The sequence below is a fragment of the Diabrotica virgifera genome, chromosome 1, assembly GCF_917563875.1.
Source record: "Diabrotica virgifera virgifera chromosome 1, PGI_DIABVI_V3a".
NCBI classification, from domain to species: Eukaryota; Metazoa; Arthropoda; class Insecta; order Coleoptera; family Chrysomelidae; genus Diabrotica; species Diabrotica virgifera.
In genome coordinates, this window is record NC_065443.1 from 221825194 (window position 1) to 221837503 (window position 12310).

The following is a 12310-nucleotide window of genomic DNA, read 5'->3' on the forward strand; positions in this document are numbered from 1 at the left end:
AAAGCATTTAGGTATAGGGTATGCTTAAGAAATAAAAAAGTACCATAGAATGTCTTTCCATTGCAATACTAAAATACAAGGTGTTCCATTTAAGAAAAGTCAGAAAATCCTCATTCCGAGTTTCGACCAACCCCGTATAGTCTAGTAAAATAGAATTACACTACATGTAAATCAAAATGTAAATTCGTACAGGTTGAAACAAATTTTATATCAAAGTTTAGGTGGGCACAAAAGATATTTTCAAGAAAGTATCCAAATCATACAAGGGGATCATTGTTTAAATAATTAAAAAGGGGTAATTTTTCCAAAAAACTTACTTTTTTAACTGCTGAGGTTATTCAATTACAAATGAAGGTGTATAGGATTGTTTTCTGCAAAGTTGAAGGGCAAATTTTTCACATAAGTCTTACAAAATTAAATTTGACTTCCTATTTATTTAAATAATTATACATAAATCTTTAAAAACAAATTTGCAAAAAATTATTTTTAGCGTTTTAAATAAGCACTATAAAATATCTTATTTTACAGAAAAAGTTGTGCTATGTTATCAGTATTAAACAGAAAATAATTGGTCCGAAAATATTTAATACTTTTTGAGATATTGAATTTGTTTTTAAATGTTACTCTATTTTCAATTGCAAAAACGCGGTTGTTGCCAAAGAAGTATTCACCTATATTAAATCTTATTATTTTTATTTTTTGTATATTTTCGATAAATGTATTGGTAAATTCAAATTTCAATTAAACTTCCCCCTAAAATGGCATTTGAAAATTATTCAAATTTGTTTATAATTTGTTTTTTTAATAACGTCGCGGGGATTAAACATTTTGAAATACGGTTTCGATAATTGGATTCCTGGGAATTTTTCACTAATTAACAAATTTTATTGTCTTTTTTCCTCTTCTTTTTTTTTCTTGGAGTTCTATAACAACGGGCCCTTTTAGGGTTAAGTTTTATTAAGAATGTCGAATCTCTAAGTTGTAGATTCTAGACCTAAAAATATTAAGATTGGTCTAAAATCACTTAAATAAAATGTGGCTAGTTACTGAGTTACAGGGTGTTTTATTTAAAAATTTAAAAATTATTTTTACCAAGTACTTTCAAAGTATTTGACGTATCCTTATCATACTTGGTAGAAAGTGTGGGTACTATACAGTCTACTAAATTGTGATAAACAAAAGTTTCTAGCTACTACCAGAGGCATACGACAGGGGATAGTTAATGGTTGACCCTTCCCAAATTCTACGCCACTGAGGGAATTACTATTTTAGCGAAATTTTTCGATTCTCTAATACTTTCTATGTAAATAATATACTCTTTACTGGTAACGATTACGTCATTAGTTTTCGAGATATTGGACGTTAAAAATGAAACGGCATAGTTATTTTGATTCATTCATTCATTCATTTTAAACTTCCAATATCCCTCAAACTGATGACTTTATCGATACCAATAAAGTTATTTACATACAAAGTATTGGAGAATCGAAAAATTTCGCTAAAATAGTAATTCACTCAGTGGCGTAGAACTTGGGAAGGGTCAATCATTCACTATCCCCTGTCGTACGCCTCTGGCACTAGCTAGAAACGTTTATTAATCACAATTTAGTAGGGTGTATAATAGCTACACTCTCTGCCAAGTATGATAAGGATACGTCAAATAGTTTTAAAGTACTTGGTAAAAATAATTTTTAGATATTTAAATAAAACACCCTGTAACTCAGTAAGTAGCCACATTTTATTTAAGTGATTTTAGACCAATCTTAATATTTTTAGGTCTAGAATCTACAACTTAGAGATTCGACATTCTTAATAAAACTTAACCCTAAAAGGGCCCGTTGTAATAGAACTCCAAGAAAAAAAAAAGAAGAGGAAAAAAGACAATAAAATTTGTTAATTAGTGAAAAATTCCCAGGAATCCAATTATCGAAACCGTATTTCAAAATGTTTAATCCCCGCGACGTTATTAAAAAAACAATTTATAAACAAATTTGAATAATTTTCAAATGCCATTTTCGGGGGGAGTTTAACTGAAATTTGAATTTATCAATACATTTATCGAAAATATACATAAAAATAAAAATAATGAGATGTTAAGCAGTTGAATATTTCTTTGGCAACAACCGAGTTTTTGCAATTGAAAATATAGTAACATTTAATAAACAAATTCAATATCTCAAAAAATATTAAATATTTTTGACCAATTTTTTTTTGCTTAATACTGGTAACATAGTGCAACTTAGTCTGTAAAAAAGGATATTTTATAGTGCTTATTTAAAACGATAAAAATATTTTTTTGCAAATTTGTTTTTAAAGTTTTATATACAATTATTTAAATAAATAGGAGGTCCAATTTAATTTAGTAAGCCTTATGTAAAAGATTTTCTCTTCAACTTTGCAGAAAAAAATCCCATAGACCTTCATCGATAAGTAGATTACCTCAGCAGTTAAAAAAGTATTTTTTTTTGCAAAAATGACCCCTTTTTAATTATTTAAACAATGATCCCCTTGTATGATTTGGATACTTTCTTGAAAATATCTTTTGTACCCACCTAAACTTTGATATAAAATTTGTTTTAACCTGTACGAATTTACATTTTGACTTTTTTTATTTTATTAGGCTAGTATACTAAAATTTAACATTTAGTTATACTAATAATTTTTACTAATAGTACACTATATTAAAAATCATTTTAACATAAATATAGTTTTTGATATCCAACTACTACAATTCTACAGGGTGTGAAAATTGCTACGAAATTAATAAAAAAACGTAATTAGATTTTAAACTACCCTGTATAACATTACAAAATTGCATATTTTAAGAAAGAAGACATCGAGTAGAATCTAAAAATGTAAAAATATACAGGGTGTCCCATTTAAAAAACGAAGTTTTAAGCAACTTCCGGTATAACCGGAAGTGGCAAATTGATGAAAAATTTTTTATTAAATAGATCACCCTTCAAAACCCCTTCATTCCAATTTCCATGATTATGTTGCCTTTAGTTCTCCAAATATTTCTAATAGGCCAGTTATCTGCCTCACCCTATATATGTGTCAGTATATAGACAAGGCGAAAACGGCGGGTTCGAAGGGAAAAATATTCCCATGAGATTTTTTTGCATAATCACATTCGTGAGATATCCCAGAATAAAGTTCAAGAAGTCGCCCAAGTAAAAAGTGGGCCAATTCTTTTTAACAATTTTTTTTTATCAAATTGCAACAATCAATATTTTTGGCCCGAACAATTTTTTCTTTAATTTTTTGGACCATTCTGGACAAAAAAGGTCTCTTATAATTTTTCTCTATAGTTGATCGTTTTCGACTTATAAGCAATTTTTTTTTTTTTTATTTACATAAAGTACCTCGACAACTATGGCCATTGGTACAAGAACACTAACATTAAATACATAATTAAATAACGAAAACATATAACAATTATATAACTTTAACTAATGACTATGGTATTAAATCTTCTTGTATAGCTGAGTAGTTTTTAAAAACGATATAGTTTTCATGATCTCTGTAGGGCTGTTAAGCATTTCTTTAACAGTAGGTTTTATATCAAGTGATGTATACAGGTTGGTGAAAGAGTTACATTCGGTGAGGACGTGTTTCACAGTCAGGAAAACATTGCAATGGAGGCAAGTTGGACGAGTTTCTGAGGACATCAAGAAACCATGGGTAAGTTTGGTGTGGTTAATTCGGAGTCTTCTAATAATCGATGCTTCTCTTCTAGTTAGAAAGTCCAAGGAGAAATGACCAATATATGGTTGGAGTTCGTGTAGAGTTGTTTTACTCTGTTGCCATAAGTTTTGCCAGGCATCATTTACTGACTTTTTGAAAACGAGTTTGAGATCGCTAGCTAGTTGAATTGTAGTGATTCCGGTATTGAGGTTGGTAGCTTCTTTGGCAAAATGATCTGCTGTTTCATTACCAGTAATTCCAGTACGAGAAGGTAGCCATATGAGAGAGACTGTTACATCTTGAGCAGAGAGATTTTGGAAGATGTCATAAATGTTTTGAACCAATGGATGGTCAGTAAAAATTGTATTGATTGAATGGATAGATGAAAGGGAATCCGTACAAATGGCAACATGTCTGTTTTGATGGGAGATGCATTGAAATGCCAACAGAATACTATATAGTTCACCTGTGTAAACGCTACATGTTGAAGGTAGCCGAGAAGATCTTACAAGTTCATGTTTAGTGGTGACAGCACAGCCAACACCAGTGGTAGTTTTAGAAGCATCGGTAAACAGAATTAAATCATATGATTTTTTTTGTATGATTTCTAAAAACGCTTTCCTTACAAGACTGTTGGGTGATTCATGTTTGTTAAAGATGGTGAGGGAGATGTCTATTGAAGGAAGATTTTTAGTGCAGGGGGGAAGAGAAGGAATAGGAAATGAACTAGTCAACCGGAGGTCAATATTTTTAAGTAGTGGAGTAATTAATTGAGGTATAGGTTTTATGGTAACATGTTGAACATTGTTAGTAGAAGAAGAGGTATTGGATGTGGTAATTAGAGAATGGACGGGATTAAAGGGATTTGCAGATGTTGATGCAGTATATGAAAGAAGAAGAGATTGCCGTCTTAGGGTGAGAGGAGGTTCATTGGATTCACGGTATATACTGTCGATAGGACTGGAGCGAAAGGCACCAAGGCATAGACGAAGTGCGCTATTATGAACAGAGTTTAATAAATTTATGTCAGATTTAGAGGCTGAGCAGTAGATAAAGCTTCCGTAGTCGAGCTTAGATCGGATGAGAGCTTTATAGACTCTTAATAAAGTAGTTTCATCGGCACCCCAATGAAGATGACTAAGGGTTTTTAGAACGTTCAATCTTTTAAAACAATTAGTTTTAAGTTCATGGATGTGATTTTTCCAATTTATCCTGGAGTCAAATATCATACCTAGAATTTTACACTCATTAACAACAGATAGAGGGGAATCGTTGAATAAAATTTGGGGCACGGAAGTGGAGGTCCTTCTGGAAAATTTTATTAATTTGGATTTACTTTGAGAGAGTGATAATCCTAGTTTATTAGATCTATCTTGAAGAAGATATACAGCACCTTGTAAAAGTTTACATGTGATGGGAACAGATTTACCATGACAGTAAATGATTAGGTCATCAGCGTATTGAGCATATTTTATGGGAGCAGGAAATGACTTGCATAACTCGTTGACGGCAAGAATGAATAGCGTTGAACTTAATACAGATCCTTGAGGGACACTTTGATTCTGAGGAAGAGATTGAGAAAGCTTACCGTTGACAAGGACTTTAAAGATTCTTCCAGTTAGAAAGTTTTTTATAAATGAGAGAATGTTACCATCCAAATTATAGTAGGATAATTTGTCAAATATTGCATTTCTAGAGATTGAATCAAAAGCTCCTTCAATGTCAAATATAGTTGCTACGACATCTTGATGATTATTGATTGCTTGAGATATGTGTGTTTGAAGAAGAACAAGGTTATCAAGAGTAGATCGGTGACGGCGGAAACCGGATTGAGCTTCAGGAAGAATATTATGTTTTTCAAGGAACCAAGTGAGTCTTTTATTTATCATTTTTTCAAGAAGTTTGCAAGTGGTACAAGTGAGAGATATTGGACGAAATGATTTAGGAGTTACGGAGGATTGATCAGGCTTTTTAATTGGAATAATTATAGAATTGCGCCAAATATCTGGGAATTTATGTGTATTCCAGATAAGATTATAAATTTCGAGGAGTTTGGAGAGAGATGTATTGGAGAGATTTTTTAAAAAGATATAAGGGATGTCATCGGGTCCAGCAGCAGATTTTCTACATGTAGATAAAGCAAATTTTAGTTCATTAAGGGTAAAGGGGGCGTTGATAAACATAACATCATTTGTAGTTGATAAGGATGTGGAGGGAAATTTAGAGTGCAAATAACTGGGAGCGGAAACCGTATTACTTTTATTGAATTTATCTTCGAAATAATTTGCGAGTGTGTCGGAAATTACTTGGCTATCAGAGATAACTGAATTGTTGACAGTTAGGTGAGGAATCTTATAGTTAGTTTTATTGCCTTGGATTTGTGAAATTTTCTTCCATATTTGAGTGGGGTTTGTATCGTGTCTTAGAGAGGAAGTGTAATTTTGCCATGAAGATCGTTTGCTTTGTTTGATAATGAATTTGGCTTTGGCTTTAAGTTGTTTGTGTAAAAGAAGATTTTGAGGGGTTTTATTTCGTCGATATCTATTTAAAGCATTTTTGGATAAACGAATGGCATTACTACAATCTGCGTTCCACCAGGGAACCATTTTGTGCGTAGACGAGATGGTTTTTTACCGATATGAGATTCGGCAGCAGTGAGTAAGCATTCGTTAAAAATATTTAGAGTTATGTTAATATCCTCAGAAATAGTTAAGGAAGATAATAATATATCGGTTGTTGAAGTAAATTCTGACCAATTAGCGTTTTTAATGTTCCAGAAATTTCGAGTAGTGGTTTCCTTATAGGAGGAGCTAGATATAATGATGGGAAAGTGGTTGCTATCATGAAGATCATCAAAAACTTCCCAGGAGAGAGAAGGTGCAATTTTGGGATCACAAAGGCTAAGATCAATGGATGAGAATAAACCTGATGAAATATTAAAGTGGGTTTTGGATCCAGTATTTAACAGAAAAGTATCTGAACAATTTAGAACGTTTTCTATAACTTTGCCTTTACCAAAAGTATCGGGTGAGCCCCAAATTCTGTTATGGGCATTAAAGTCACCAACAAGAAGGTACGGATGGGGAAGTTGAAATGTTAAGTCGACTAACTCTTCTTCGTTAAGGGGATGGTCAGGAGGAATATAAATGCTGCAAATAGTAATTTTGTTTGGACACCAAGCGGTAACCGCCACTGCTTCTAAATTTGTAGCTAAAGGCAGGAGGGAGGACTTTAAATCACTAGATACAAATATTGAGGTACCACCGCTAGCTCTTTTACAGTTTGTGCGAATATGATGATATCCTTCAAAGTTTTTAAGTTTGCCTTGATGGTCGGTTTTAAAATTTGTTTCCTGGAGACAAAATGTGTCGGGGTTATGAGAGGAAATAATATTTTGAATTCTTTCTAGGCGAGGATAAAATCCATCGCAATTCCATTGTATCACACTGAATGTAACTAATTTTGAGAAGGAATGGAGGAGTCAGTTGTGTTACCATCGTCATTGCGCAGTTCAGTGAAATCAAGTTGATCGGAATAGAGTTGTTGCTTTATTTTCTTCACAAGGCGAGTTATACGATTTTTTAAAGATCTTTCTTTGACATTGTTATGGATTAGGACGAGGACGTTTTTCGTCTTTCTTTCATTAAGGACGGTACATCAGTGGTAAATTTAATGGCTTCAGAAAGAGGGTCGTTGGTGCCAAAGGAGTTTTCAAGAAATGCACTAAGTTGGGTTACATTAAGTGAAAAGGATTCTGGGTTATCTTCATATAGTTTAATAATAATAGAGAGAGATTCTTGGTAAATTTTGTAACAGTCATGATCAGTTGATTTGGATTTTTTTGCTTTCTTTTTGGCAGGTTTTTGTATAGAAGTTGATGAGGTCTCAGGTGGAAGTATTGAGTTAGGAATTGGAGGTGAAGTAGAAGTGGGTGATAGGAGTTGAGGTGAAACAAAGTTACTGTCAGTAGAACGTGTTTTTTTTTTCGCCAATTTTTTGATTACTTAGCTCAAGATAGGAGTAAGGTGAAGGTATTTGTTCGGAAGATAAGTTAGAAACATTCGGAAGGGTGTTACAAGTAGTTAAAATGGCATGTGATGGTTTTTCAATATCTGATGAGTTAATTGGTATCGGAGGGGGCTCAAGGGAAGCAGAACTGTCTTGAATATTGGGACATGACTCTGCATTGTGTCCAACTTCTTTGCAAAGAAAGCATTCTAGTTTATCGGTTGATATAAATATTCTGTGAATTAAGTTATCAAAAATAACGGTAGTCGATGCTTGCAGAGAAAAATCATCACTGCTAGGTAAGATATAAGTTATGCGTCGGAAACTTAAAACATGGGCGTATTCATCATCAGGTGATCCACATTTAACGTAAGAAATAGAAGAGGTAAGTGTTAACCGTAGATCCTGAAGCGCTTTTTCAATTAAGGCGTGAGGAATGGACGGACTTACATTAGAAATTAATAACCTTTTGGTAGGTGAAACCAGTCTGCGTATTGGAATAACTGTTGAATGAACTGAAATATTTTGATGAGTACTAAGAAGACTATCAACTTGCAATGAAGAAGACAGGTAAATACATATACGACCATGGGAGATTCTAGATGCGAAGTGTACGTTTTTGGGTTTAACAATAGTACCGACAGCTTTAATATAATCAAATAGTACAGTATTGGGCAGAGAAGGCATGAGGATCGCTTGGTCTCGAGAAGGCACAGACAATGGAGGCAAGGGAAGCGGTTTTGTAGAGGTAGCAGCTGCATAAGATTTGGGAACAGAAGTATTATTTGAATTATCGATATTGGATTGTATAATAGAAGTTGATGGGTCGGAAATTTGTGTGTGAGGTGAGTTTGAAGTTGGGTTTGACATGTTGCTGTGATCCTGGTTACCAAAACCACAAACAACTAGTTATATTTAAAAAAAAAAAGGTAAATTTAAGCTCAGATTACAGTCTGTAACTCAGTGATAGGCTTAATAATTTCTCAAATAATTGGTAAATCAAATAATATTCACCTAACTTCCAGTCAGCAGTCAAATCATGGTACTTTCCACTATAACATTTCAAATATGTTAAAAACTCGTGTTAATCCGCTATTATCTAACGATCTGCACTCTGTGAATACCAAAACGTTAATGGAAATACTTTATTTCCTATCGAAAATCGATAAAAAATAATAATTTTTGGAGCAACTCTTAAAACTTCTATAAGCAATTTAAAATTGAAAAAAAAAACAAAAAATAGCGATTTTCAAGGCTTAATAACTCAGTTAAAAGTTATTATTATGAAAGTCAATATATGACTAAATCAAAGTTTGAAGCCCCCCCTACAAGATCCTGAAGAAATTTTTGTCATTATTTTATTACTAAGCTGTTATTTTTGAGTAATAATAATAAGCGCCATGCACGTGTCCGGGGCTGTAAATGCTGAGTGCGAGAGAGAAGCTGTTCCAGCAGTCCAATTGTGCATCTTACTCGCACTCACATTTACAGCAGCGTCAATACGATACAACCACTCATTGTTATTAATTAAAAATAACAGCTTAGTAGTAAATTAATAACACAGATTTCTTCAGGATCATGTAACGGCGACTTTAAACTTTGATTTAGTCAATTTCTGACTTACAAAATAATAATTTTTGACCGAGCTATTAAGCCTTAAAAATGGCCATTTTCGTGTTTTTCAAATTTTAACTTGCTTATAACTCGAAAAAGATTAACTTTAGAGAAAAATTATAAGAGACCTTTTTTGGCCAGAACGGTCCAAAAAACCAAAAAAAAATTAGTCCGGGCCAAAACATTGATTTTTGCAATTTGATTAAAAAAAATTGTTAAAAAAAATTGGCCCAGTTTTCTCGTGGGCGACTTCTTGAACCTTGTTTTGGGGTGTCTCACGAATGTGATTATGCAAAAATATCTCATGGGAATATTTTTCCCAACGAACCCGCCGTTTCCGCCTTGTCTAATAAGCGAGGTCTGCAAATTATTTGTCTAATGCTTATATTTGTTTATGGAAAGGATGTTAGAAATATAATACAACAAAAATTATATTTCAGTTTCCCTCTCTCTATTCTCTTCAGTTCTTAGGGAATATTTGACGCTCTTGTAATTCTTAGCCAAAATAGAAAAGATGGCTGATTGGCTGGATCAGCGCAATAATAATAATTAATTTTAAGTCAGCCTAAAATATACGTGAAACATTTTTCTTTAAATTTTAAACATATTAAATGGTTGGAAAAAAAAATAAAACTTTAAGTGATTTACAAATAGGACGCTCGCCTATCATGGGTTAAATATTTATATCGAGATCACTATAAGGCTTAGGGGGCTCACAAGCAGTAGCAACACTAGTTACATCTATAAATGTTACTTAAAAAATATAGCTAGCAAAAAATTGCTAAAATGTTAATGTTAATTAATTAGAATATTTTTCATAGTAAAGAGGTATAATACAGGAACCGAAGCTTTTCACCTCGCAATTTTTACAGAATGGATCGATTTGCTTGGAAATTTGAGAATATGTAGTTGATAGTCCAAGGATCAAAATCTATGTGACACCGAATGGCGCTTTTACCATGGGGGTGGTTGCCACCCCATCTCGTGGGTTGAATTTTTTTATTATATTTTGACCGAAAAAGTTGATAAAAACATTCATTCTAAGCAAACGATGTTTTATAAATTTTTTTGATAAAATGAACAGTTTTCGATTTATTCGCTATCGAATGTGTTAGTTTTATTTCGAAAAATCAATGTTTTTCGATATTATACTAATTTACAATTCACTCAATTTTTACCGTAGAAAATTTTTTAAATCTTAGTTCTTGGGAATCAAATAACCTACAATTTTATATTTAAACATTTTTTCATATCTGTATCTGTATTTTCATATCATATTCTGAAGAAAATGGCATTTTTTACCAAACTACAAAATTATTCGTTATTTGCTTTTAACTCCAGTTTTTTAAAAACTAATCATTCTAGGCCAGTTAAACTTCTAGAATCTATTAATAATACATAAATATAGAAAAATGTGTAAGGCTAATGACTAAAAACGCCGCTAACTTACATTATTATGCTTACAATTGGATTTCTCCTTTTTTTTTCCAAAAAAATATATTGATTTTTTAACCGTAACTTTTTTTTATTTTTTATCTTAAAAAGTTTGGTAAAAAATAATTTTGTAGGTGTTTTCAAGATCTATAAGGCTACTAATATTAAATCCTTTTAAAATCCTCAGTCGCAAAAAGAGGTGAATTTGAAAGGGTTGGAAAAGGTGGTTTTGGCATGTTATTACAAGTTTTAATTGTCAATAGCTAACTCAATTTTTGTCACAGAAAAAATTTTTGCAAGCCAACTTCTTGGGAATTAAATAGGCTACACTTGATTTAAACATTTTTTTTTGTATCTCTGATGCTAATCTTTTAATTCTGAAGAAAAGGGCATGTTTTACCAAACTACAAAAATTCATTATTTGCAACTCCATTTTTTTTAAACTAATCATTCTAAGGTGGTCAAACTTCTAGAACCTAATAATAATACATAAGAAAAGAAGATCAAATAACGTCAATGACTAATTTAAATGAGGGTGATGATTAGGGGGTTGTTTCGGATCACTTTTTGGCTGAGAAAAATAGGGACTGATATTCTTTTTATTATAAGTCACTCAATTGTTGAGCTAGAGATTTTTTATTTCTGGAGATAGACATTTTTAAATACTTTAAATTAGTTTGAACAAATTATCCCTGAAAAATGCATAGTATTCCCGTCTTATGACTTTTAAACTACAATATTTAGCATTTGACAAAGAAGAGCTAACAAATAATAAAGTATAGCTCGATTACCGTTGGTCATAAAGAAAATTAGAGAAAACGGTTTTGTTTATTTTTTCAAAAGATACATTTTTGTTATGCAAAGTTGTTTTGATAAAACGAAAACTTTTTGAGTTATTAGCAGAAAACTGATTAACAACATTGATTTTTTCGATATAAAACTAAAATTTTCGATAACGAATAAATCGAAAACTATTAATTTATCAAAGAAATGTATTGAACGTTGTTTGCTTAGAATTAATGTTTTTACGATTTTTTTGCGGTCAAAATAAAATACAATCACCCCCATGGTATAACGCCTTTCGGCATCATATAGATTTTGATCCTTAGGCTATCCACTACTTATTCTCAAATTTTCAAGCAAATCTATCCATTCTGTAAAAATTGCGAGGTTTTGTCCAATTTTAAGCTTCATTACTTGGATTAGTAGCAATTTTGTGATGTTTTCAAAAAGAGTATATTTTTATATATCAGTACAAAAAATATTATGTCTATTTTGGCTGAAAGCAGTTTAGTGTTACCTGGGTAAACAGTTTAGTGTTCATACTTGGTTCGCTGTCGACATTCATTTCATTCATTCCATTATTCCTCGTTAGAAGTCAGTTTAACCATACTCCGGTGTATATGTTATAGTCAAAGACCGAATTTCAGGCACTCCTAGGTTTGACTAGGCAATCCTCAGGTCTAAGTGACGGTCTTAGTCAAAGCCCGAAATAAATTACAGTTTCGACCTTTGACTAGTCAAACCTAGAAGAGACTAAGTTGGTCAGGCAAAGGTCGAAATTAAA